The 25,891-nt window shown below is 37.6% G+C and overlaps 1 protein-coding gene and 1 long non-coding RNA gene across 3 annotated transcripts in view; one reads left to right on the top strand and one right to left on the bottom strand.

The window, feature by feature from the left end:
• Positions 1 to 2,433: 2,433 nt before the first annotated feature.
• Positions 2,434 to 4,642, bottom strand: LOC140847460 (uncharacterized). Its single transcript, XR_012127478.1, has 2 exons — positions 4,398 to 4,642; positions 2,434 to 2,604 (listed from the first exon to the last, which is right to left on the bottom strand). It is a non-coding gene; the product is annotated as an uncharacterized lncRNA (long non-coding RNA).
• Positions 4,643 to 4,926: 284 nt separating this feature from the next.
• STAG2 (STAG2 cohesin complex component) overlaps positions 4,927 to 25,891 on the top strand; it is a 137,975-nt gene continuing 117,010 nt past the window's right edge. For both annotated transcript variants that reach the window (XM_073227859.1, XM_037015396.2), the window contains exon 1: positions 4,927 to 5,063. The gene's annotated coding sequence lies outside the window, so the exon portion shown is untranslated. The remainder of the gene's footprint in view (positions 5,064 to 25,891) is intronic.

Here is a 25,891-nt window from a genome sequence, read left to right as displayed (position 1 = left end):
GGTAGCAATGTATAAAGTGAAAAGTAAAATTACAAGTCCTGGAACCCTGCACCACCTCTTTCCTGAGGGTAACTGTTGTTAGGTTTCCTGTATATTTTTCAGGAAATGTTTTATGTATATGTAAGCACATATATGTGCATATAAATATTCCTGAATGGGATCACACTATACAAGTTATTTACAAATTGTTTTTTTCACTTAATATATCTTAGACATAATTATGGTATCAGTAGATAGATACTGCTTTAGTGGTGGACATAGGACTCCATTCTATGGATGTATCAATTTCTTTAATCAGTCCCCTAAAGATGTCATTTCTGTGGTCAGTTTCCCATTACAGAAGTATGTATATCTCTATATATGTATCTGTGTGTAATTTGTGTGGGCATATCTGTATGATAGATTCCTAGAAATGGAAATGCTAGGTTAATTTTACATTTCACATGAGATACTTAAGAAAAATTGTTTTAAACATTTTACACCCTCACCAATGGTATGAGAAATCTTAGTTCTTCAACACTGAGTATTATCAAAATTTTAAATCTCTGCCAGTCTGGTACAAGAAGAAATGGTAATTAATTTGCATATTAGTGGTGAATGAAATTGAGCATTGTTTTATATATTTATTAGCAATCTGCATTTCCTGTCCAATAAATTGTTTATATCCTTTTTCTACTGGAGTATTTTTATCTTAAGTTGAGCTATAGTTGATATACAATATTATATTTGTTTCAGGTATAAAACATAGTGATTTGCTTTCTTACTGAGTTGTGAGAGTTCTTCATATATTAAGGAAATTAGCCCTTTTTGTTCATGGTTTGTACAGCAATATTTTCTCAGAGCTTATTTTTTGACATTAGGGTAATTGTTATACATAATTTAAATTTCTGTGGACTCAAATTTATCCATTTTAGGCTTCTGAATTTTGGGTCACACTTAGAATGGTGTTAGAAAATACAAAATATATATGTATGCTGCCTAGATTAGGAGACTATCTGGAAAGTGCAATTTATAATCAGAAGCTCGCTCCATTTGTATAGAATCAGAGCAAAGAGAATTGTAGGATGCTTTATTCAGACTATGGTAAGGTGGGAGGATTATCTCAGCTATACCATGCGGTATGCATTTCTAGTAGCCAGAATATTTTTTGCATCAAATAGTGTCTTACCTGCTCACATGGCATCAAATGTTCTAACTATTCAACTTCCCTAATTCAGTATTTCCTATCAGGCACCAAAATCTTCCACAATTATTATCTCATGAAGGACTTGCCACAAATAATTAATATTAAAGCTCATTTTACATCAGTTTCGTATTTCATTTGATGGCATTTTCTCACTTTGTCCTTAAATTCTAAGGGTACATACACTCTGGTCTTTCAGTACCCCATGAAATAAATTCCATTTCTTAGTATAGGACTGGGACACAGAGCAATGTTACCTGCACATACTGAAGGCTCAATAAAAAAGTTTATAGAAGAAATGAAAAGGGGCTACTGTGAAATATTCTTAGTATAAATTTGCTACAAAATTTATTTCTGATGTTACACCAGTAACTTACTAATCAGAGTCATTTGTTCACAAAATGAAAGTAAGTTTACTAAATGGAAGAATGTTTCGATTTTGTTCAAGATATACAATTTAAAGTTTCAGTTGCTACACAGACAAGCTGAGGTTAAGTTTCTAAAATAGATGAAAAATGGTAGCATGTGTTATAAATGTGGCATTTAGAGGAGAAAATCAGTTTTCAGTTAATATTAAGGCAGGAAATCATTTACTATCAATTGATAGTAAATTGGCACAATTGAACTAAATTAATGTAAAATGATTTGGTACAGAGCCCAACTTTTCTATTATTTTAAGTGGAATTTTGCTTTAACTTTTATAACTGTAAATTTTCCACTACTCCGTATTTAACATTCTAGCTGCATCATTCTGTAACTTGAATCTATTAAAAACTGCATAACGTTCTACCAAAGATGGCCTATAAAAGAAATGGAAATGTATTTTGAATAGTATTCCACTCCCCAAAGCTTAGGGTAAGTAAAAATTCCTCAGACTTTATTTCATGTTATTGATATTTAGATGTTTGATTAACTTATTGTTCAGTTGATTAAGTATACCATAACTCTTTTAAAAGTTGCAGGAAAAAAACAGTAAGCACAGAGGATGGGAGAGAAACTAAGACACAGGCCTGGAAGGAATATAGTTTAAGGACTGAAAATCATCATTATATTGCATTAGGAATGCTTTAGAGGGGATATTGGGTGACATCCCCACAATTTACATGGGGCTTGCGTTATTTATTTGGAAATTTTGTATTGTCATTAAATACATTTATTCCTTTTCTTCTAATTGAAAAATAATTTGCTATTAAAGGAATATTTTAACAAGAAATTAAAACAAAACAAAACAAAAACAAAAACCAGAAACGAAGAGCTCAACGCTGTTTTATGAATCTGGGAACTTCCATAACAGTAATGGAGACACTGTTAATAGGTCACTTCTTCCTGTCGTAGGAAAAGCGGTGCTTCGGAGGGGACAGGCCCTCCCCGAGTTTCTCTATCCAGCGTAGAGAGCTCTAGGCAGTCAAAGGTCCTGGATGCTGGGTTCGAAACAAAATAAATAAAAAGGGTGATAAAGATTTGAATTAATTGGGGTCGAAGAAGCCGAAGGGGTCCTTTCACACTTCAAACATCAGCGGGGACGATGAGGAGGCAGGATAAGAAGGAACCAAAATTCTTGAAGAAATCGAAGGCCACCCACGCCCAGGTTTCCCGGAAGACAGACGGAGGATAAGTGGGGGAGGTAGGGAAGACGGGGTAGGTCCTCCTTAACTCCTTTTGCCCAATTTTCAATTTCCTTCCAATTCGTTCCGTCTCGTTTCCACCCTCCCTCCCGCCCTCAAGAGTCGAGAATAAATTGGTCGAGCTCCCGGCCTAGCCTAGTAGCCCAGTTCCCTAAGTCTTCTAGACCCTGGAGAGAGAGACAGAGAGAGAGAGAGACCACGTTTTAAGGGAGACCGGAACAGTGTGTTATAAAGAAAAAAATAATGTTTTTTCCAGTGCCAAGTCTTCCTGGTAGAGAATCGGCTCGCTTTCTTTCCACACCCAAAGCAAAAGGCAAACACAACAAAAACTCAAAAGATAAGCCCTGAATCAGGATCAGGTGCCAGAGTTACGCGAGTTGAGTTCTTTTCAATCAGAAGGAGTAGGGACCGCGGTGACGCGAGGGTCGCGGAACTAGGTCCGGTGGCCCCTCGCTGGGGTGTGTCAGAGGGGACGCCGAAGGGTGATGCCCGACTGGGCTGCCACCTCGGGCTGCGCGGTGGAGCGGAGGGGCCCTAGAGACAAGTCGCAAGCGAGACCGGTTTCCGACTTCCCACGGCCCGGAGCTCCGCAGGACATTCCTACCGCCCTTCCCTAGACGCACCCCCCCCCCCCCCGCCCCCAGGGAAGAAAGAGGAAAGGCGGCCCGATCGCGTCTGCGGCATAAGCCCTGCCAAACGAATGAGTAAGTCAGGCGCGGGCACGGCACCTTGTTTACCCCACTCAGCGGCGCGCCCCTGCGGGCGCCCCGTTTGGAGGCGGTGTTGGAGACGCTGAACCCGGGAGGCAGTCGGCCACGATTGGTTGGTGACTGGGAGGAGGACGCTGGGTGGGAGGGCTGGGCGCCAGGCGTTGCAGTGTCCGCTCTCTGTCGCTAGATGCCGCTCCCTCCCAACGGGAGCCGGGCGCGGGTTTGTGGCCGACAGATGGCGCCTGCGCGTTCCATTCGCCTCCAAGTCGCCGAAGAGCGAACACCCCAAACAATCCCGAAGCGCCACCAAAAAAAAAAAAAAAAAAAAAGAAAAAAAAACCCCGCCGGATCCGACCGCCACTTTCAAAACCCCCCACCGCTCTAGAACCGCGGGAGCTTCCGTCCCTGAGTAGAATTGGAGGGTGTAAAGAAGAGGAAGGGGAAAATATCTTGTACCAGCCCAGGGGTGAAGAAGCCCCCGGCCTGAGAAAGAAGGAAGGAGGAGTGGGGGAGGCGAACAGTCTCGTTGCTGCCTCTGTGTACGCTGAGGGGGGAGGTAAGTTATAAAATGGCGGAGGCGAAGCTTCTAGAAGTTTGGAGGGGCACCCGGAGGGCGCGGGGCCCACCGTGAGGTGTGTATGATTGAAATAGGGCGAGAGAGAGGAGTTGGGAGGCAAAGAGAATGGGCACTCTGTTGCCATTTAATTTCCCCTCTTCTCCCTTTGCCCCCAACGGGACCAGCCGTGGAGTGGGTGGCTAAGTCAAGGCGGGGAGAAGCCTCCTCGTCCCCGCATAACCGCCAACCCTCCTTTCTCCCTTCTCCCCGCAAGTCGCTATCTCCACAGTACCAACGAACTTCGAGTCCCCCTTCCTCCCTACCTCCTCCTCCTAGAGTGGCTTCCTACCGCAGGACTCTTCGACTACCCTCGCTGACGATTTTCTCTTCCTTCCCTCGCCCAACTCTCCCTCGGGGCCTCTACGGAGGACCCCCCCCACCCCCATGGGTGGCCCAAAATGGAGAACGCGGAGCAGCGCAAGATGGAGGCTCCGCTTCTCAGTGTAGCATTAGATTTAGGTGCCTTTTCTCCGGCAGGCTCATAAGCCCAGGAGAGTCAAAACTGAAGGTGGGGTGGGGTGCGAGCCGTAGTCGGGGGAGGAAAGCCGGGGAGGCTGTGGTTGGGGTGGGGGAGAGCGCGGTATGGTGGTGAGGGAAAGGGAGAGAGCAAAATGGTGGTGCTGGGAACCTAGGGGGGAGGGGAGAACCGAAGCTCAGATGTGTATATTTGGGCCTCGGACCGAGGGAGGCGAGGGAAAATCTACTCTGATCACACCCCTCCCTCGTGCCCCCTCCCTTCTCCCTTCCCCTCTTTCCTTTCCTCCCCTCCCTCCCCTCCCTCCCTCTCTTCCTTCCTAGAGAGGGAACAACATTCATGTGACGGGCCCCTCTGCTTCTCCCCCGCCCCATCATCTCCAGCGCGTGGTGGGGGAACTGCTTGGGAAAGCGATTGGCATCGATCTCTCCATCCCTTCCGAGGCCCGACTTCGGTCAGTTTTCTTCGGGCAGTAATTTTATTAATAGGTTGGGGTCTCGCGGTGTTGGCCCCGCGCGCAGACCTTGCCCTTCCGAAGGGGGCCCTGCCTGCTGGGCAGGGGAGGAGGGGGGGAAGGGCGGGAGTGGAAGGCTGTTTGTTGGGGGGTTTTGGCGCCACTTTTGTTTTAGTTTTAGTGCTGCTTTTCGTTCCAACCCCCCACCCGCACTGTCTTTCTCAAGGCACGAACTGAGCTGATCCTTGCCCCAGGTAGGCAGCTTCTGCTTTTTCCCTCCACACTTTTATTCTTGCTTGGGGCTGACTTTCTTTTTTCTTATACGTACCGGGTGATCGGTGGACGGTGATTTTAGGACGAAAAGGGTCGGATGGGCCATGGGAGAGAGAAGGTGTGGGAAACAGCATCAAGTAGTTCCGCAAAACTTTGAGCCCCGTTCCCATTTTCTTCTTCTGGCCTACATTCGTAAACGTATTGTTGATTTCTGCCTTTTTTTTTTTCGTCGCGAGAATGTCTTGTTTTGCCTTCAGTTTTTTTTTTTTATAAACCGCTGTACTTTCGACATTTAGTTTCCGCTCCCCCTTCGTGTATATGTCGTTTTATTTTTAATCTTGAACTGTAATGGGTTTTATCGTGTGATTTTTCGTGCTGCAGTGTTCGGCTTTAATTTTTAATATTGCATTAGTAGTTTCATCCGGTTTGTGAGACTTTCTCCCCCGTGGCCTAGAAATGTTTTATATGTTGTTGCCTACCACCCCTCCCTTCGCCTTTTTCTTGGATGTAGTTTTTAAATTGAGGGTCATGGTGTTTGATTAAATGGTTATTTACAGTTTACATGATATGGCTATTCGAAACTTTTGTTCTGTAGGATTAGGTTTAAGCGGAAAGCTAGTGTTGCTTTGAAATGGTTCCTTAAAATGCGCGGGCCTCCCCACCTCCCCTCCCGATAAAGCCCGGTCTTCCCCTCACACTGGAGTGTAAATTCCATACCCCTTTCTCCCACGGACCGCCGTATTTCACAGCAGCCACACCCTGTATTTGTCTCTGTGGATTGGACTCATTATCAGCTTAATTTAGTGACTCTTAAACCACCATGATGGGACTTGCTTAAGCACGAAGCTTCTTTTCCTGTTTAGTCCTAATGGTTAGTGTCGAAAGAGGAATAATCGAGGTTTCTTGATGAAACCTGGTGCGGTCCAACCTCTGCCTTTTTTCTGTTGTCTTTTTTCCTACTCCGGGCTGTTGGCGGTGTCAGCACCGCTGCTGGGGGCGGGGGTGGAGGGGAGAAAGAGTCGGGTTACCGAAGTGCGTCATTCCTGGCTCTAGCAGGGCCTGCTCGGGAGCTGCTGGTGTTTGTTACTGTCCTCGCAGCACTTTCCTGCCAACCTTCTCTCGCTGCGTATTGGTTAGGAGCAAAAGCAGGAGGCGGTCTCCTAATTCTGTCTGTAGCCTAGCGCGTTACGTTTAAGGGTATATGTGAACTTATTAAAAAAAAAAGAAACAACAGAACCGGCCTTGAAAAGTGGATACATTTCTGTTTAATGATATACAATTCACGTTTCCAAAGAACGATAAGGTTAATTTTGAACATTTTTAAACCACTTACGTTAAAATGCCTCGTTTTCTTTTTTACATTGATATCAATCTATAATTAAGGATCGGAAGGACCAGTTAAGGTGTAAGTGTTCAGCGGTTTTTCAAGTGCTTGAATTGTAATTTATGACACATTAGGTTAAATAGTCAAGTTTTTTTCGTTTTGAGCCAAGGTGCTATGTGAATGCAAGCTAATTACAGATGTTTATCACATTTGCGCCACATATTCCTATTTATCTTTTTAGAGACCATTTTAAATACGTCCTTTGGATCTTATGGACTTAATTAAAATTCGTAAAGATGCCTATTTCTTTGTTTTTAGCTGAATACTTAAATTACCACCTGTCAGTTGTGGTAGGGTGGCTTTACGGTTTCATTGTTAGATTCTTGACTTCTACCTATTTGTTACTTTTGTTGTCTTTGGATTTTTTCAGAGAGCACAGTATCCTCTTTTCTGAAGATAATAATTGGGGGAGTGTGTGAGGTAGAGGTGAAAGAAAAGTAGCCTGGAGTTGATTATTGTAGCTGCATGATGAGTACAGGAGAGCTCATTGTACTATTCTCTACTTTTTGTGTACTTGAAAATTTCCATAATTAAAAAAAATTGAAGAAGATTAAAGTTGTCTTGCAACTTTGGTGTAATGATTTAAGTTTATATGTACATATCAATTATTTGCATGGGAAACTTGGCCTTGTGTATAATTAAAATGTCTGATAATACAAACTTAAATATTTTAAGTTGAAGTAGTATAGAATAAGCAACATAAATACTTGCAAGTTGGTTGGTTGTTAATGTGCTCTACTTTTAGTTTCTTTTTTAATCCTTTGAAAAAGGGAAAATTTTATTTTCAAATTTTGTGAATTCTGCTTGGTGTCTATTTCATTTGGAGTTACAGCAAGTCAGTATGAAAGGGATTTACTATTAATAGGAGGGGCTTTGGCAGTTGGAATAAGTGACAGTGGAAGGGATTCGGGTGCCCTAGGGAGCATTCCTGGTAGGGAGATTGGAGGTAGGAGTTGAATTCAGTTTCAGTATTTGGTGTTTAATGAATGGATAGAGAAGAGAATTGACAAAGAAATGTAATTATTAGCCATTCTTTCCCACTGTGAAACTATAGCATTCTAAAGGTATCAGAGATTGGCAGTAGGGCTGAGGTGGGTTCTTTTTTGTAATTGGTATGAAAAATAACGTTTACATATAAAATGAATGAACCCCTCCCTTCCCCCCAGTTAATGATCTGGTGCTATAGTTAAAACTTAGTTTGTAAAATGTATTATTAATGTTCTCTGTTAAGAACTTTCTGACCATTAACCATCAACAGTAAAATAAAAGTGTATTGTAATTAAAACTGTCTCCTTAGTGTTTTTGTGAATTACTCCTAAAGTCTTTGAAGGTAAGTACCTTATTTTCTGCAAGTTTGTTCAGTGTCAGGTTTTTTTCTCCTATGAAATGTATTTTTGAATGTATGTCAAAGCCCTAAAGGGAATCCAAGATAATGGATATTTAATTTTTATGTTTGCTGAAATTATGTTCCCTAGTCATTAAGGCAAAATTCCACTCTAGTTGGGAATGGACATTTCATAACTATTCATATTAATATTTGTATATTTCATGTTCAACATTTTAGCTTTAGAAGGATGTAAAAGAAGATAACGTATTTTGAATTCTTACTCGTATGCAAATAATCAAGTAGAGGAGGATTGTGGCTTCAGATTTATTTTATTTTGGTGAGGCAACAGCTAAACTACTAAACCAACAAATTAGGAGTTTGGTAACTTTGAAATTCACTTAGGATTTCCTTAAAGCTCAAACACGCAAGAGTTTAATGAAATGTAAATTCTACATTCCCTTTTCATTTTCTTTTTCAACCTTACTAACTTAAGTGGTTGCCTGAGGACCTATGAATTAAAATGGGTGGGCTGGGGTTGGGGACAGGACTTAGTCTCAAATTATCCTGGGAATATAGGGTTTTTTTCTGAAAATATTCCTTGGACTATTAGTAATGCCTAATATTTTGCATGTTTAACTGATGCCACCCACAGTCATGTATGGGAAGGGAGTAAACAGCAAATAACACAGTCTTTTTGCTTTGGGTTCTTTATAATAGATAGAAGACTTAGTTTTTGATGCTGCGAGTTAACTTTTGAGCTTTAACCTTAGATTTAAATGGACACAATGATCTGTGTATTACATCTCGGCGGCATGAGGTTCATATCTCTTTAATGTGACTTTTTGTGTTTCACATGTTTAAAAACAAACTGGTCTTGTATTAGCACTTTGCAATCATTATTAGTAGGTTATTCAGAGACTTCTATGTGACAGTTTACAGTGGAACACTATTATATACTTGTTAAGGGAGTTAAGGATAGTCCCATTTAGCTGTGGGTGTCAGTGTGTACTGAATGTGATTAATTATTGGAGAGTAAAGAAGAAACTCTAAAGGTACAGGCTATTTTTAAGAGATCTTGTAATTTTTGCATTTGATAAATGTTTAGGACTTGTAATTTGTAGTTCAGTACTGTCCCTGTATATTCATTCTCTATCTCCAACTATCATTGAGGAGTGGTATTGCATGTTCTGTTTGGCAAAGATAGGTGTGAAAATGAAATTGTCAGTTTGATTTTTTTCAGTCTCCTGAGTTGCCTGCTTTGCATTTAATTTAACCAAATTTTGTATTTCTTCAGTGTAAGTGGTGTTGCTTGGTGGAGTCTTACTTTTTGAATATGCGAATTTGGAAAATGACACCTCTTTAGCAACTGTGGTAATCTGTTATCTGAACTGTGTTTTTAATGTATGATTTTTACAGCTCTATCTTTGGTACTAACCAGAAGAAAACAAGATGTTTTTACATGTGGTTAATCAAGAGATTGTTTTTTAAACTCCTCCCCCCAAAGGAAGGGAGGGTGAATAATGTCAGTGGTCTATTCTTTTTTATTATTTTAATTGGAAAATACATGACTAGGCTTGATGAGTCAAACTAGGGAGATTTCTATAAGCTGTGGATAATCTAATGTACAGCACAGAAGGTAAAATACCTTTTTAAAAACAGTTTAAGTTCTTTTGAGTGTTGTTAAAGGGGAAAAGTAAGTCCTATTTACACTTTTTTCATGGATAACATTTGTTATAGGATTTGACCTATAACTTGTTGAATCCTGAGATATTTTAAGAAACTTAATTTAGTTGTCATTTGAATTCCCATTGAATGCCAGTAACTGTACTGTGTGTCTTAACATGTATTGTTTAATCTTCTCAGCTACCTTGCGTGATGGGTGGTTATTATCATTTTACAGATGGGGGATATTGAGGCTCTCAGAAGGTAAATGACTAGTCACATGGTAATAATTGACAGCCTGAATCCACACCCAGATTAATTTGGCCTCAAAAACTGTGCTTTTTTGTTAAGCTTAGTAGTTTTCCTTAACTGATTTATGATCTGGGTTATGTATCACCAGAAGGTATATACCATTTTCATGTTACCAAATGATGATTATTTTTCATGCGCAGTGCCAGGTAAATGGAAATTTTTGAACAGGGTTAGATGATTTGGCTGCCTTATAAAAGGTCTAAATTATGTTGTATACTAATACTCCATAATTTAAGTGAGTCTGAGCCTTGGTTTTCTTTGAGTGTGCTCATTATACAAAAGCTTGTGAGATAATATGTTGAATTGTATTCTTCTTTTTTGAGGGGGTCATACTATGATGGAATGGTTTGGCTGATTTTTTTCCCCTTTTTGTCATTTACGTTCTATACAGAATGGAGTCTAAGTGTATCTGATAAAGTTCCCCAATCATTCAGCTTGTTTATTGAGTGGTTAGATACGAAATAAAAATTTAGGTGACTTAAAATTCAGTGTTCTGACTGGTCCGATTTTTTTGTTATTCAATGGTACCTTCAAACTACTACCTTTCAAGAGTTATTACCTTTCAAGTGTTAATATCTCTTTGTTTGCTTCTACTTTCTATTCTAGTTCATCTTTCCCTTCAGTAAATTTTCTTGTTTATTTTTATCAGGTAATAGTTAATTTGGTACCCTGGATTATTAGGTTCATTAGTGATGAGTGATCAGCATCTTGGTCTCAGTTTTCTTTGGTTTTCCTCTTTTTACTTTCTACTTTTCATAAAATATAACTAGAATTTTTCTTATCTGAAGCAATGGTACATGTTGGATATCTGGCCTAAGTTAAATTAGTGGAGACAAGGTAAAAGTGGATATATTATTGCTTTCATAGCCATGATTCAAATTTACATATTTTACGTTAATCATTCCCTTCTGTAAGCTTCATTCTGTAGGAAATAATTCAAGGTAATGCAAGTCTTCTACCCAGACTCTTAAATATTGAGTGTTTTTATCTGTATTTTCCCCTTTGTACTCCCAAGAATTCCAAGACCCTGGCGTTCTACAACAGAATTGTGTCCCAGGGCATCCATTTTATGTAATGTATTAATTTCTGTGCACCTACTAGTTATGTACCATGAATTTGGGAAATTATTATTCAAATCATTTTCTGAGTTCTATGGGTAATGTGAGGAACCCTGGTTGAGAAAGCTGCTAGAATATTAAGGGACTTGATTTGGTGCTAAGTAAAGTTTTACTTTTCACAGTTACTTTCCTGAAAGTTACCTTAATAGAGCCTCTACTAAAACTTATGTATGCTAACATGTGAATGCAGTTGATAATATTGCCATCTCTGAGGGATAAATTGGTTAGTGTTGATTTCAAGCAGTTAGTGCTGTTTGTTTTAAAGAATTGAATGTGGGAAGTTAATGCATAATTTTATTTGTAAAAAGGAATATTATAGGAGCGTTGTTCACTATACAATTCAAAACCTTTTGTTAAAAAGTCTTCAACAGTGATTAACATTACTAATAGCTAACACCAACTGAACCCTTACTATGTGCCAGACACTGTTACAAATGCTTTACTTGTATTAACTCATTTAACCTTCATAACTCTATGAGGTAGGATGGTGATATGATTCATTGTTCAAACTAGAAAGGATACTTTTGAGAGTGAGAGTGAAAGAGCCACTAACTGAGTGGCATGCAAGGATAAGAGTATAGATTAGGACTGTCCCAGAGAAACTAGAATGAATGGATGCCCCTAATTAATACCTAGCCCCTTTTTCAGAAGAGGAAATCAAAGCATAGAGAGACTAAGTAACTCACCCAATTAATTTGCAAGTGGTGGGAAGGGGTTTGAAACCCCTACAATTTCTTTGGGCCTGAGAGAGATTTAAATTACATAAACTGTCATATTCTGAAGGTTTATTTGTACTCTTTTGGAGGAATTCTAATTGGTATGTGGGGTTGATAGCAAAAGACAAGATACTGTGTTTTTTAAAACCTAGTAGATTTCCCAGTTGACTTTTATCAAGTGACTATTAGACTTGAGTGATTATATGTCTTAATGCTGAAAAGCAGCTTCTGAGGTCCAGCTAAATAAAAGGGAAAACTCCAAGATACAACAACTTTTACTGTTTACATCTGTGTTTTTACATATTATTCAAACTTCTTTTATATATATATTTTAGGAGAAAAGGTGAATTATATGATATTTCATGGGGATTCTTATGTGAAAAGTGTCTTCTGAGAAGAAAGCTGAAAGAAATAACTTTGTGACTAGGAAGAAGTGGTATTTGAAAAAAAAAGAAAAAGGTCTAGTATAGAGACATCTGAAGTTAAGCTGATTTGTGTAACATGATTTGAAAGTTAAAGTCTCGTTGAAATTGATGTGTCATTTCATAAAATTAATGTTCTTGTTTTTATGACTTCTGTAGTTGCTTTGCATTCCTGGCTTTGTTTATGTTTATGGTACTTCCCCCCCAAAAAAAAGATTACTGCAAGTGAATTGAAACATTTGGAGAAATGATTTCAGCATAATTGCAGGTAATTGCAGGTTTACTATATTGAAAGTAAGCCCCCTTCTTTTAAGTGGGGGTAAGGAGCTGACTTTTAGTGGTAAGAGAGCTGATTTTTAAGATTTTGAGTTTTGTTTTTATACTTAGCTATTTTATATTTCCTTCAGTAATTTCTGCAGTTTCCCCTCTAGTTAGTTCATTTCTGGAAGTTTTGTTGGTGTTATTTTCTTATAAACAACTAAGAGGTTGAGTAGGTCTGTTCAGTTTCTTAAGTCTTTTATTTAGTTAATTAAAGCCATCATGAAATTGGAGGGGCCGATGAGTGCTTTTCTGACTAGATGAAGGAATTTGTGGGCCTATAGTGACTGGTAGACAGAAGGTTATTTTTGTGGATTTGATTTATTATATGAAATTAATACAGTTCTTTTTAAAAAAAATCTATTGTTTGTTTTCACTGTGAGGCACATGGATAGGATGGTGGTGTGAGAACCCTATAAAATTATGTACAAAATGTGTACATGTGTGTTTCTTAAGGTCCTCAAAAGGGTTAATTCATTGTTATATCAGCTGGTACTTAAAAGTGCCTACAAAATTGGAATTATACAGTGGTAGAGAAGATTTACATAGTCTGTGCCCTCAAGTAACATTGTCAGTTGGGTTTTATCACCCCAAAAAGGTTAAAAATAGCCCTCTTAGAAAACATGGTGTGTTGGGATTGTGATTAAAGAATATTAGGCTAAAACCAATAGTCATCAATAGTTTTCATAGTGTCCTTAATCTGAGATTAGTGACAGGTATTTAAAAATAAGGACTACTCTGAAAAGCTTTAGAAGAAATTTCAGACTGTTAATGTAGTCTTGGAATGCTTCAGTCTTTGGTAGTTGTTAATAAAGCAAGTTAAAAGAGCCTATGATCATCCCTTATACCAGCTATTGTTAAACCAAAGTTCAAACCTAAATGATGCTATGTTACTCTGTAGAAGCAAAAGAGGCAGTCAACAGTCTGTTATATGGGGCTCTTGTATGTCTCTATTTCACGTTCTAAATACTCACTTTTAAATAGGAATTTAAATTTATACATGCCTGTGTTTTACTGTTTGACTATGGATTCTTTGTTGGAATGTTAGCTTGAAATGTCTTTAAAAATATATGATGCTCATTAAATTCATTCTCCATATATGATGTATGATGGTTGGGTTTGGCATATTTGAAGTACATATTTCCATTTCAGTATTGGGATGTATGGTATCCTCTTTTCTTGGATTTCTTTTTCTCTTTTTCAAAAACAAGAATTTTTCCACACCAGTGTGTCTACTGCTTTTGTACCTAATTTGTGAATTTTATGGTGACTAGAATGCTATTACAAAGAACACGTTTAATGTTCTCTTACTAAAATAGGCCTTTTTGTGGTTTAAAGAAATAGTATTAAAGATAGTTAAGAACATAAACTCTTGCGAATTTCCCTTCTAAACTAAAGAGGTTGAGAAAATGTAGGAAATATTAGCAAATCCACAATATTTTTCCTTTGAGATATGTTGCTCCCTGTTTCCACCACTTATTCAGGCAAAAAGGCACTCCTCAGACTTATTCCTGGCAAGGAAATTGAGGAAGTGGTGGTGGTAGCCACGGTTGGAAGGGAAACAGAAGCATGAAGGTATGTTTTTGAAAAGCAAATTTGTCAATGACAAATAGATTTTTCCCGCTCTGAGTGTGTACTTTTTGAGTTTTGATTAAATATCAGTGCATGAAGTGTTGCTGTTCATTGAGGAATATTCCACAGTTGTATTCATATTTGGGTGTTCTAAATACACTTGAAAAATTTCAGAGGGATTATTCAGACAATATGAGATTATATTAGAAAGGATGCTTTAGTAAGGAATTAGTTCTTAAAGCTTGAAAGTTAGACTGAAACAGTTGCCCAGATTGCTACAGAAAAATAGCAAACCTAACATGAGGTAATTATTTGTGTGTATGTATATGTGTGTAAATAGTGTCTAAATGTATAATATTGTCAATATCCAAGTTTATTTCTTAAACTAGATTAAACATTTTCAAACTAGGAATTACGTTTTTATCTGATTGTGAATCCTTGCCTCATTGTATAGTATATATCATACAGATTCTCAAATGACAATTGAATTAAAACCTTAGATTTTTCTAGAAATGTAACCCTGTATTGTTAATATTTATATTTAAGAGTTGTATATTGGAAGAGAAGTAGTCCGTTTCCTCTAGTTGTTTTTGTATTAATGTTAAAAATTAAGATTGTATCTGTAGGTCATCATTTTATAGTATCTACATGGCAGGTTGTACTAGGTTCCCCAACACTGACTGTTTGTGATGAGGTGGTTGGTGGGTGTTGGCCTTTACTGAGGTTTAGAAAGGGTAAGAGACTTGTCCAAGTTCACCCAGCTAGTAAGTGGCAGGGCCTACTTTTGAATCCAGTTCTTAATTATAGGACATGGTAATGCACTGCCTCCCAGTGGGATTTATAGATTTCATAGTGATAATTTACTGCGGGAAAGAATAAAAGGAGACAATCCTAAATTGATGAGACTAAGGAGGAAGTTGAAGTCCTCAAAGTAGCCAGAACACTTTTGGAAGTTAGGTAGAAGAAAGGCTTATTTCTACCAAAAGTTCATAAGAGGATAAATCATTCTCATTCTGAAGTTACATGTGATGTGTTTCATGTAAGCATTAAGTATCACCTAGAAGAGGGGGCAAAGATGGATAGAGTTTGTTATATTTTAAGGAATTAAACTTGTTATAAAATAAACTCTGGGTCAGTGTTATCCAAAGTATTGATTGCATAGTGTCATTAATAGTGTTTCTACTAAAGGACAATAATCTAATAGGAAGAATCTTGCCAGGTAACATTATGATGCCACTTTGTGTTGTGTTTTGTTTTGTATTTCATTTTCTCCAGCCTCCCCTTTCTCCTTCTTTTACACCTCCAGTATCTTCACAGTTTCTAAAATTCATCATGGAAAGTAGAAATGTTTTGATGGTGATTTCCTTTTTGATTTCTATGCTATTACTATTAACACTAGATATGACTGTATGCTAGGCACTGAAATAGAAGTGATTTAAAAAGTTAATCCATTTAATCCTCCCCAAAACTTACCTCCTCACAGTTAAGAACTGTTACAATGTCCTGTTTAAAGGTGAGGAAACAGGTTCAGAGTGAAAATGTACAATTGCCCAAAGGCGCATACCTGGAAAAGGGGTGGAGCCTTGATATGAACCCAGGCAGTCTGTCTATAGAGTTCATGTTCTTATTCTTAGCACCACAGCACTATACTGCTGATTTGTTGATAATGCAAATAGTTTCCTTATCCTGGCAGTGTATGTTAAGTTCTCTCTTTTTGGAGTATGTTTATCATTATAGAAATTTTAGGGGTCAGCAGAAGATAAGAGCATATTTCTGATCCTCAGGTTTCCCAGATCTGAAACAGGTATAATCCCTTCTACTGTATATGTTAATTATTATGAGGATTAGGCAATAATTCTTTTTCTGAGTGTTTACTGTGGGCCAGACAGTGTGCTGAGGGTTTTCCTGGCCTGATAGGCCCCCAGAAAACTGTAATACTCTCATTTATTGAGTACATGCCATGTGTCAGATACTTGATGTAATATAATATACTAGCTTTACTTACTATATGGTGTAGGGGATATTATACCCATTTTACACATAGGGAAACTGAGACCTAAAGAAATTAAGTAATTTGACCAAATAGGTTACCACCTTAGGGCCTTTATACTTGCTGGCCCCTCTGCCTGGCTTGGTATCTGAAGGACATTTTGCCTAAGTAGTTCAGCCTTTCAGTGAAGCATTTGTTGGCCATGTTATGTAAAGTAATATCCTTTGGCCCCAGTTGCTCCCTTTTCTCCTTACTCCGCTTCATTTCTCCACATGGCTCTTTTTACCATCAAACGTAGTTTTATATAGGTTGTCTTTTTCCCACACTGGAATGTAAACCTTGTGAGATAAGGATGTTTGTCTTGTTCTTTTCCTTAACTCCAGCACCTAGAACAATGCTTGGGACATAATAGGTTGTACACTTGGCCATTGAACAACATAGGTTTGAACTGCATGGGTCCAACTTAATATGCAGAATTTTTTCAATAAATACATTTATTGGAAAGATTTTTGGAGACCTGTGACAATTTGAAAAAAAATTTTCTTTAGCTTACTTTATTATAAGAATATGCTGTATAATACATGTAACATGTATTTTATACTGTATATACTTTATAATATACTGTATAATACATGTAACGTACAAAATTTGTGTTAATCAACTGTTTATATCATCAGTAAGGCTTCCAGTCAACAGTAGGCTATTAGTAGTTCAGTGTTTGGGAGAGTCAAAAGTTACTTGTGGATTTTTGACTGCTCAGAGTTTGCACCCCTATCCTCCATGTTGTTCAGGGGTCAAGGGCATATTTGTTGAGTGGATGCGTTATGTGGTATTTTGAGATTCACTAGGTTTATTTGCAAGCTGATTCTGAGTTAAACTGATATAATGGGCCAAAATGAGCATTCCTTGGAACACTTGAATTGCCTTGAATTCCAGGGGTATGTCCCTTCAGCAAAGCTTCTACGTTCTGTGAAGCCTTCTATGTTTTAGTAGAGGTTTGCTTTACCATTTATAATTTAGTAGGAAATAACATTGTACCTACCTACATACATGTGTGTGTTAAAAAAACTGCCATGTATTGGAACTCAATTATGTTAATATTTTGATAACACATTATCAGTTCTTGATGTCGTGAAATGCATACCTCTTTGTTTCTACTTCTCAAAAGTTTCTTGCAATAATGTGTGTAGTTGGAACAGAGTAGTAATAATGTTACTACTGTGCTCTTGCATTTAAATCCTAGCTGATTTTGGAGAGAGACAAGTTGTATTTTAGACACTTCAACATTAAGCTAATATTATACAACTGGAGTTCAGATATAAATGCAGATCTGTGTTCAGGATCCCTGTTCATAGAGAACATTGGTTTTTAGAGGGGAGAACTTACAAAAAGAGGAATAGGATCGGGGGAGAAAACCTCATTGTTAACTGGGCAGGAGGAATACATAGGACCATTGATAGAGTGGTCAGGGAGATACAAGAAAATCTAGGAAAATGTAGCATAATCCATAAGCATCTCAAATTTGAAAAGAATCCTGATGGCATGTTCTCCCATCTGGGACATGCTTTTAAATTGTGTACAGTATAAAATGTGTTCCAATTATGTCAAGTTGAAATTATCTTTAAAGCTGATATTATCAATGATTATCCTTATGTCGATTGTTTTCTTTATGGCAGCCCTTGGGAGGTGGGTTGTTCTTCCATACTGGGTTCCAGATTACCATGAAGAAGACTAAGCCTTGGACAAGAAGAGAGGCATGTCTGGTTTACTGCATTCCAAAAAGTCAACTAAGATTTTATTGGAATTATTTTGTATGAAACATTTATATTAGTGTGGGTAATCAAAGAATTGATTGTATTTAAATATGAGTGGTATTAGATAATATTCTGAAAATTTGATAAACTTCAAAATAGCTGTGATAATTATGATAGGTTTTGCTGGACCTTTTTTGAAAAGGCACCCCCGCCCCTGCCCCAACTGTACGTCCATAAGAAAAAAGTGCGTAGACAACCACTTCAGTTCTTTTTGTATTTTGTGGAAAATCAACCTTGGGTAGAAATAATGCCAGATGTTAATATCTTGCAAAATCTCACTTTTCTGCTTCTTGGGATAATATTTCAGAGATAAATTATTGTTTTCAGTCTAAATAATCATAATTATCTTTTCTCCATTCCAAAAATACTTAATTTTTTATTTTGGTGAAGTATAGCTAGCATTTTGTTATTTTAACCATTTTAAGCATACAGTTAAATGGTATTAAGTACATTCACATTGTTGTGCAACCATCACCACCATCTATCTCTAGAACTTTTTCATCCCCCCAATGAAACTGTTATCCATTAAAGAACTCTGTCAGTCCCTGGAACCAGTATTCTGCTTTGTGTCTTTATGTGTTTGACTATTCTAGGTACCTTATATAGGAGGAAACAGAATATTTATCCCTTTGTGTCTGGTGGATTTCACTTGGCATATTGTTTTCAAGGTTCATCCATCTTGTAGGATGTGTCAGAACTGTCTTCTCTTGTAGATTTGAATAATATTTCATTGCATGCATCACATTTTGTTCATTCATCTGTGATGGGACACTTGGGTTGCTCCCGTCTTCTGGGTATTGTGAATGCTGCTGCTGTGAAACATGGGTATACAAATATCTGTTCGAGTACCTACGTTCAGTTCTGTTGTGTATGTACCCAGAATTAGAATTGCTTGACAGATATTTGTCTAGTATGGCAGGCACTGTGCTGAGTACTGGGAATATAACAATGAACAAGACAGGCCTGGTCCCTTGCCTTCATAGAATTCACAGTGTAGGAAGAAGGATATTAAGTAAGCAGTTACTATTAAGTATGTTGGGTGTTACAAGAGGGCAAGTACAGAATGCCATGTGTATGTTTTGTATAGTTATAATAATGTATGTATTGTTAAGTGCAGATAAATGCTTTTCCATACTCCAAAATAATCCCCTGCTGCAACCCCACTCCCCTCCCCGCACATGGAAATCTCTTGTCCTTTTTTCATATTTAATTTTAATGCATCTTCAATCTATTTTTGACTATGATGTGAGGTAAGGCCATGGTGATTATGTAACAAATACATATTTGGTCTTCAACCCTGTTTCTGGCAGAGCTCCTGAAACCCTTGGAATTTCCAAAGTGTGATAAAAGGCATCTCATTATGTTAATGAGGTGACGTTTAGAAAGCACCTAAGGATGGAGTGGGGCTGGTTGTTTTCCACTGGAGCCAACTAGTGCGTAGAGAGGGTTGAAACTTTTAGTTCCCCAACCGCCCCAACCTCCCTAACCTAACTCCCAACACCTCTTAGGGAAGGAGAGGGCGTGGAAATGGCGCCCAATCACCAGTGGCAGCGATTTAATCAGTCATTCCTGTGTAATGAGGCCTCCATAAAAACCCTAAAGGGACAGGGTTCAGAGAGCTTCTGGATTGGTGAGCACGTGGAGATTTGGGGAATGGCCCACTTCAAGAGGGTATGGCGTCTCCATGGCCTTTTCCCATACTTTGCCTTATGTATTTCTTCCATCTGGCTGGTCCTGAGTTAAATATCCTTTTATAATAAATGAATGAACTACTAAGCAAAATGTTGTTCAGGAGTTCTGTGAGCTGCTCCAGCCAAATAAATCAAACCTGAGAAGGGAGTTTTAGGAACCTCTGATTTATAGCCAGTCAGAAGTACAGATAACAACCTGGACTTGTAGCTGGTGCCTGGCATGCAAAAAGGAGTTTGTAGGACCCCCAATCTGTAGCTGGTTGTCAGAAACACAGATTACCTGAGTTTGCTGTTGGTATTAATTGTGTGTGTGGGGGCAGTCTTGTAATACTGTACCATTAACTTGTGGAATCTGATGCTATCTTTGGGTAGATAGTGTTGGAATTGAGTTGTAGGACACCCACCTGGTGTCTGGAGAATTACTTACTGCTGTGTGGGGATGTCCCCTCTCTACCAAAACACATTGATTATGGGGCATCAGAACCAGTTTAGGCATACACTTTTGTCTTGTTTGGGGGTTCTGTACTAGGAATTACCTAATTATTTTTCATTTGCATTTGTCTGTCTCTTTCCCCTGTTTTACATGGCATTGCTTCTTCTATGAGAGCTTTGTTTTTTTTTTTTTTTCCTATCTAGTTAAGTCCAGCAGTGGGATCATGCTGTCAGTCAGTATGAACTTCTTAAAGCTTGTTCTGACTGAAGATGTATTGTTTTCCAGTAGGGTTGTACCCACCTTATAGTGCCACTGTTGCTCTGTTATACATGGTAACCACATCACCCCTGCTTTGGTGATGTTACTTTAAGCAGTTTTTCAAGTGGTACCTCAGATTCCTTTAATTTGTGTTTCTTTGATTACTAGCTAGAATGAGCATTTCCCCTTATTTTTGAGCAAGGTATTTTGAATGTAACAGATAACACTTAAGTTTAACCTGAGGGCCTTTTAATTATGAATGTATCATAGTTTTCTGGTTAATTACTAGTAATGGCTTTCAGTATTAAGTAGCTGTATCTGGTTATTTTAAATGGGATTTGTGTATTTTGTAATGTCTGTTCACCGTATTCATGGTTTTCATTTCAATATACAAACAGCAGTTATTTAGGAAAACTGCAATAATCTATCCATCCTCTTGTCTGGCCCAGTAGTGCTAAGTTGCATTCAGCAGACAGTTTGTGAATGAGCTGTGCTCAAGTGTTTGTAAATAAGATTATGAGAGAACCAGTGGGAAAAGCTCAAATTATTTTTTTCTCACTGTAGTGTAATTTTTTTAGCAATGAAGCCTACAGTGAAATTTTTATTTGTAGTTCAGCCTGTTTCTTGATAGTAATGATTAGTTTTAGTCATAAACAGAGTAGGTAAACTAGAATTGACTGCTTGACACAATTTTTTTAAGGAAGAAAAATTACATTATTTAATTATGGTCATGCCAGGTAGTAGTCACAGACTACTTCCAAGTACGAAGTCTTTAGATGTCATCTATTGAGAATTTGTCAGTGCCAGGCATTGTGAAACCTGTGGAAAAAGATACCCTTCTTCACAATATCAGAGGTTTTTGGACTAACTTCAGAGTGGTTGAAGATACAACAGTGTCTTTGTAGTGAAAAAATTTTCAGGTCTGAGGAAGAGAGGTTTGGGGCAAATGGAAATAGAGAATAGTTAATTTTCAAACACTTTATAGATTAAGACTCATTTTAGTTAGGAACATATAAAATGTATTATAGCTTTAGTTAAAATAATCATGAATGTTATATTATGTTTAAATGTAGTGAATGGAAGCCTGCTCCCTTCTCACTACAAGCACCCTGTTTTGTTTATATGGTAACTTTACTTTACCACTGCTTGGTATTTACTTGTTTCTTTGTGGTCTCTCTCCCCCTTCTAGAATTTAAGCACAGTGGGAGCAGGGTTTAATGCTGTAACCTCAGTGTCTTTTAACAGTGCGTGGGGCACAGAAGGTACTCAAAAAATTTTGTTGAATGAATGATTTAATAATTTATCTGGATACTGATTAAAATATTTAGAAATAAATTCAGTCCAAGTTGTGAATGTAACTAAACTAAACTTTTAGAATTGGCTCAGGGTTTTGTTTTTTTGTTTTTTGTTTTTAATTAGTTTGAGAAGGGGGAAAAGGTTTTGAGATCTCAGGGGTTCCACAGTATTACTATAGAACACAAAAAATTAGAGGTAAGGCTAAAAAAACCAAGTGTCCAAAGTTAACTAAATCTTTTGCTGCATGTAAGTATGTCTGAGCTCATTATCTGAGCTATGACTACTAGCATATTTTCTTACTAGTTTTATCTTCACAAGTGAAGACAAGCATTTATTCTTAAGCCTCTCATTTTGTGTATTTTCAAACTTAGGTTTATTTTGCAGGTTGCAGAAGTTAAATCTGAAGCAGGTGACAATAGAGTGCTTAGAAACTGTATTGCCTTTTTTGTCACCATCTTGTAGGATTCAGGGAGGGGAGGTATGTTTGCTTGTACTGTTTTCTCCAGTGTTGAACATATTACCTGATATCAATTCTGAGTGTGCTGCTCATTATGTGTTGATCAAATGTAGTAGTAGGGATGATTCCACCATAGTTATAGTGCATTGTAGAGTTTATATAGCACTTTCCACACTGTCCTCATGATGTCCTTTAGGGAGAGAGGTCTTGTGGTATTGCGTCCTATTTTACAAATGAGGAATTAGCCTTTCAGAGGAGCCAAACAATATGACCCAAGGTCACACAACTGAAGTTGGTAAAATAGACTCTAGAACATATACGTTGTGTTCCCTGGTTCTGGAACCATAAAATTTTAGATCAGGAAAAATCTTTAAGGACTGTAAAGGCTGTACCTTCCTCCTTTACCTTCCCCTTTCCTCTTCCCCTTCCCCTTTTCTCTTCCTCTCCGCTCCCTTCCCCTCTCTTCCCTTCTTCCGCTATCCATCTATCTTTATACCTACACACAGGCATGTATACATGCATGCATGCGCAACCCACGTTTCCTCCTCAGATTGCTTCTGTATTGTTTCTAATCTTACATGTCTTTGATCTTTGAGATGTGTATGCTACTGGATGAATTGGCTGGCTGATAACAAAGCTATTTGGGTTTCTGAATAGTTTTCTGGTTTGTGTCTATACTTGTAATGGTGAAAGCTTCCAGAAACATTTGGATGTACTTTGAGGCAGCTTGGGATAGTGGAAAAAACGTAGTAAGCCTTAAAGCTGAGCAGATTTAAGTTGGAATCCTCATTAGCTGTGTGACCTTGTGGAAATTACCTAACATCTGTAAAACGGGCAGAGTACTACCTACCTTGAAATAATTAAACATACTGTATTATGTTAAGTTTCTGCCTCATGGAATGTGCTTGATAATGTTAACATTATTTTACAAAATATCGCAGATAAAACACTTCTTTACAGTACAGAAAGGAACAACTAAGATGACAACAAATTTGGGAAAGCATGTGTAGCAAGTAAGACCAAAGGTTTTGTATTACTTAGCATTCATACAAATTGATATAAACAGCTATTATGATTTTAAATATTGTGTACGTGAGGTTTTTAATACTTTTATTATCACTTATTTAGTCTTACTAAGTGCCAAGCACTAACCTAGGTGCTTGACATCTGTCATTTTAAGTCCTGAGGCATTACTTGCATAACCATGCAAAGAGTAAGTGCAGATCTTCTCATTGTACAAATAGCAAAAAAATTGTAGATGTGCACCTCGTCTCTAATCAAGAGCCCTATAATAAATGTTGATCTACTTGGATCTAATAATGAGAAAATAGGGTGTAACTGCCCTCACAATGGGGAAGAACATTGCCCTTAAAATATTCAGGGGGTTAGACATAGATGACATGTTCCAGTATATTGTATCTTATACTTTGAGGGGACTTTGAATAGTTTCGACTACTGGCTTTTTACTTAATTTCAGTAAACTCTCAGAACATATTATTATTCAACCCATTGCATCTTACTTACCATGGAATTGTAGGGATTTTCTTTTCTTGTTGAAAATACAGCCACAATAAGTAGACCTATATATTATATAACTATTTTTGTCCCTTAATGGATTTGAGAATCTTAACTTCTTGGTGACATGAAAAAAGCATGCTTTAAATGTCAGATAGATACATGTCCCATTGTAGTAATATGAGGGAAACCATCCATTGTAATCTGTGCCCATTGCTTTTTGAGTAGCTTGTCTTGTCAATCAGCAAAGCAAATACTTTACTGCTCTCTGCCTTCTGATTACTTCATATATTTTATGCTTGATATATTTTATGATACGTGTGTTCTGTTTCATTGCTTCCATAAAAGAGACTGGTTGAGGTGTTAGTTTGATTTCTTCTCTCTTTCCATTCATCTTTGAGTACTAAAAGACACAGTGCACCATTGATTCTTGCATTTCTCATTTGTATTCAGATTTTAAAAGAAGTATGTTAGAATTTGTTTGGGTAAATGGTATGATGGTCTTGGTTGTTTGAAAACTTATCAGAATGCTTTTTCAATTGTTTCCAGTTGTGTTCCAGTTAAGGGTATTGTTAAATTCTGTGTGTGTGTGTGTGTGTGTATGTGTGTGTGTGTACCTTTCTTAAATTTGTTTTAATCTTAAGGAAGTATGTCTACAAGCAAACCATTGAAAGTCCTTTGTACTGTAATTATTTGGAATATTTGCCTTTTTCAGGTTGTTGTGTATTTTACAGAAGCAGTATCTGGAAAACTTGTGGGTTCTGTAACCATGAAGACATGGTCCTCTTGTCTTCAAAGGGTTTTTTTTTATATGCTTAGAACAAACCTCTTCAAAAGAAGGAAGAACTTAGTATTAGTTGTATAAAAATGTTGATCCCTGCCCATGGTAAAAATTCAGTACAAAAAGGGTGTAAAATGAAAAATTCCAGTCCCTCTCTGTTCTTAGTTTTCAGACAGAAGTAACCACTGCTAATAGTTTCTTTGTATCCATCAAGAAAATTTTCCAAGCATAAACGCACTGGATCATATTTATATGTATTGGTCTGTAGCTTGTTCTTTTCATCTGATGATACTGTCTTACATCTTACCATAGTACATTTTTTAGCACTATACACTTTGTATTTATGAATCTAATCATCCCCTGTAGTTTTTAAAAACAGAATTTTTTTGGACATACATGTAATTTAGTGTTCTTTTTCTCTCAGAAAAAATGGTATTGTGATTATACTAAGTTAGCCTATATATTTTTTGTTGTGGAAAGTTCATGGTCATGTGATTTAGGGCATACTTTATGACAGAAAAATAGACTTCACTGTTTACATTATAATGGTGTCTTTTCAGAATGACTTGTATATAAGATGCAGTTTTTGTCCTGAAAGAGTCCACAGTTTTAATACAGAAGGTAGCTAAGGAAACAAAAACATTAAAACACAGGATCATAATTGTAATGATGGATGGAAGCTTGTGTAAACTATAGGAACAGAAAGAGGTAGTGGTCATCTGGAAGACTTCAGGGAGTGTCTGCTTACACACTAGAGAACTTAACACAGGGGAGGTAGTGATTGAGTTTCAGTAGTTATCAGGGCATTCCAATCCGACGAAACTCCCTTCTTCTCTGTCCGCATACATTGCAATAGTATGCAGCTGCTTTTCGTTCCCTAACCATGGTGTTTGATGCCTACTGTTTCTTTGCTTGAGCTGTTCTAGTGCCTAGAATACTCCTGTATTCACTGGCCAACATAACTGTACATGTCTTTCCAGTTTTATTTATTGGGGTCACTTGTAAATCACATCTGAGTTCCCCTTTCCCAGTTAAGAGCCACTTCTTTGTGCCCTGGGGCTTCTTATGAATATTTATGCCAGTGTACTTTCATTGTACTCATTGTAATTGCTTGTGTGACACCGTCACTGTACTGTAAACTCATTCCGGTGGATGACTATGTTTTATTCATTTTCCCCAACATTTTATTATGAAAAATTTCCAACATACATAATTGTACAGTGATTACCTGTACAACCATTACCTAAATTCTACTTTCACTATTTTGCTGTCAAATATCTGTCGATAAAGCTATTGCTCCCTTCAATCTATCGATCATCCATTTTTTTTTTCTTGATGCATTTCAGAGTTAAGTTGCAGACATTTGTACCTTTTCACCCCTACAGACTTCAGCATTAAGGTCATTAAATATACATGTTTTATTCATTTTTATCTTTCTTTTATTTTTCACATTTTGAAAATGTGCCTGTTATTTTTATCAGAGTTATCA

The sequence above is a fragment of the Manis javanica genome, chromosome X (assembly GCF_040802235.1).
Source record: "Manis javanica isolate MJ-LG chromosome X, MJ_LKY, whole genome shotgun sequence".
Classification (NCBI taxonomy): domain Eukaryota; kingdom Metazoa; phylum Chordata; class Mammalia; order Pholidota; family Manidae; genus Manis; species Manis javanica.
Note: the sequence above shows the minus strand (reverse complement) of the source record. Positions and strands in the feature narration are given on the sequence as shown.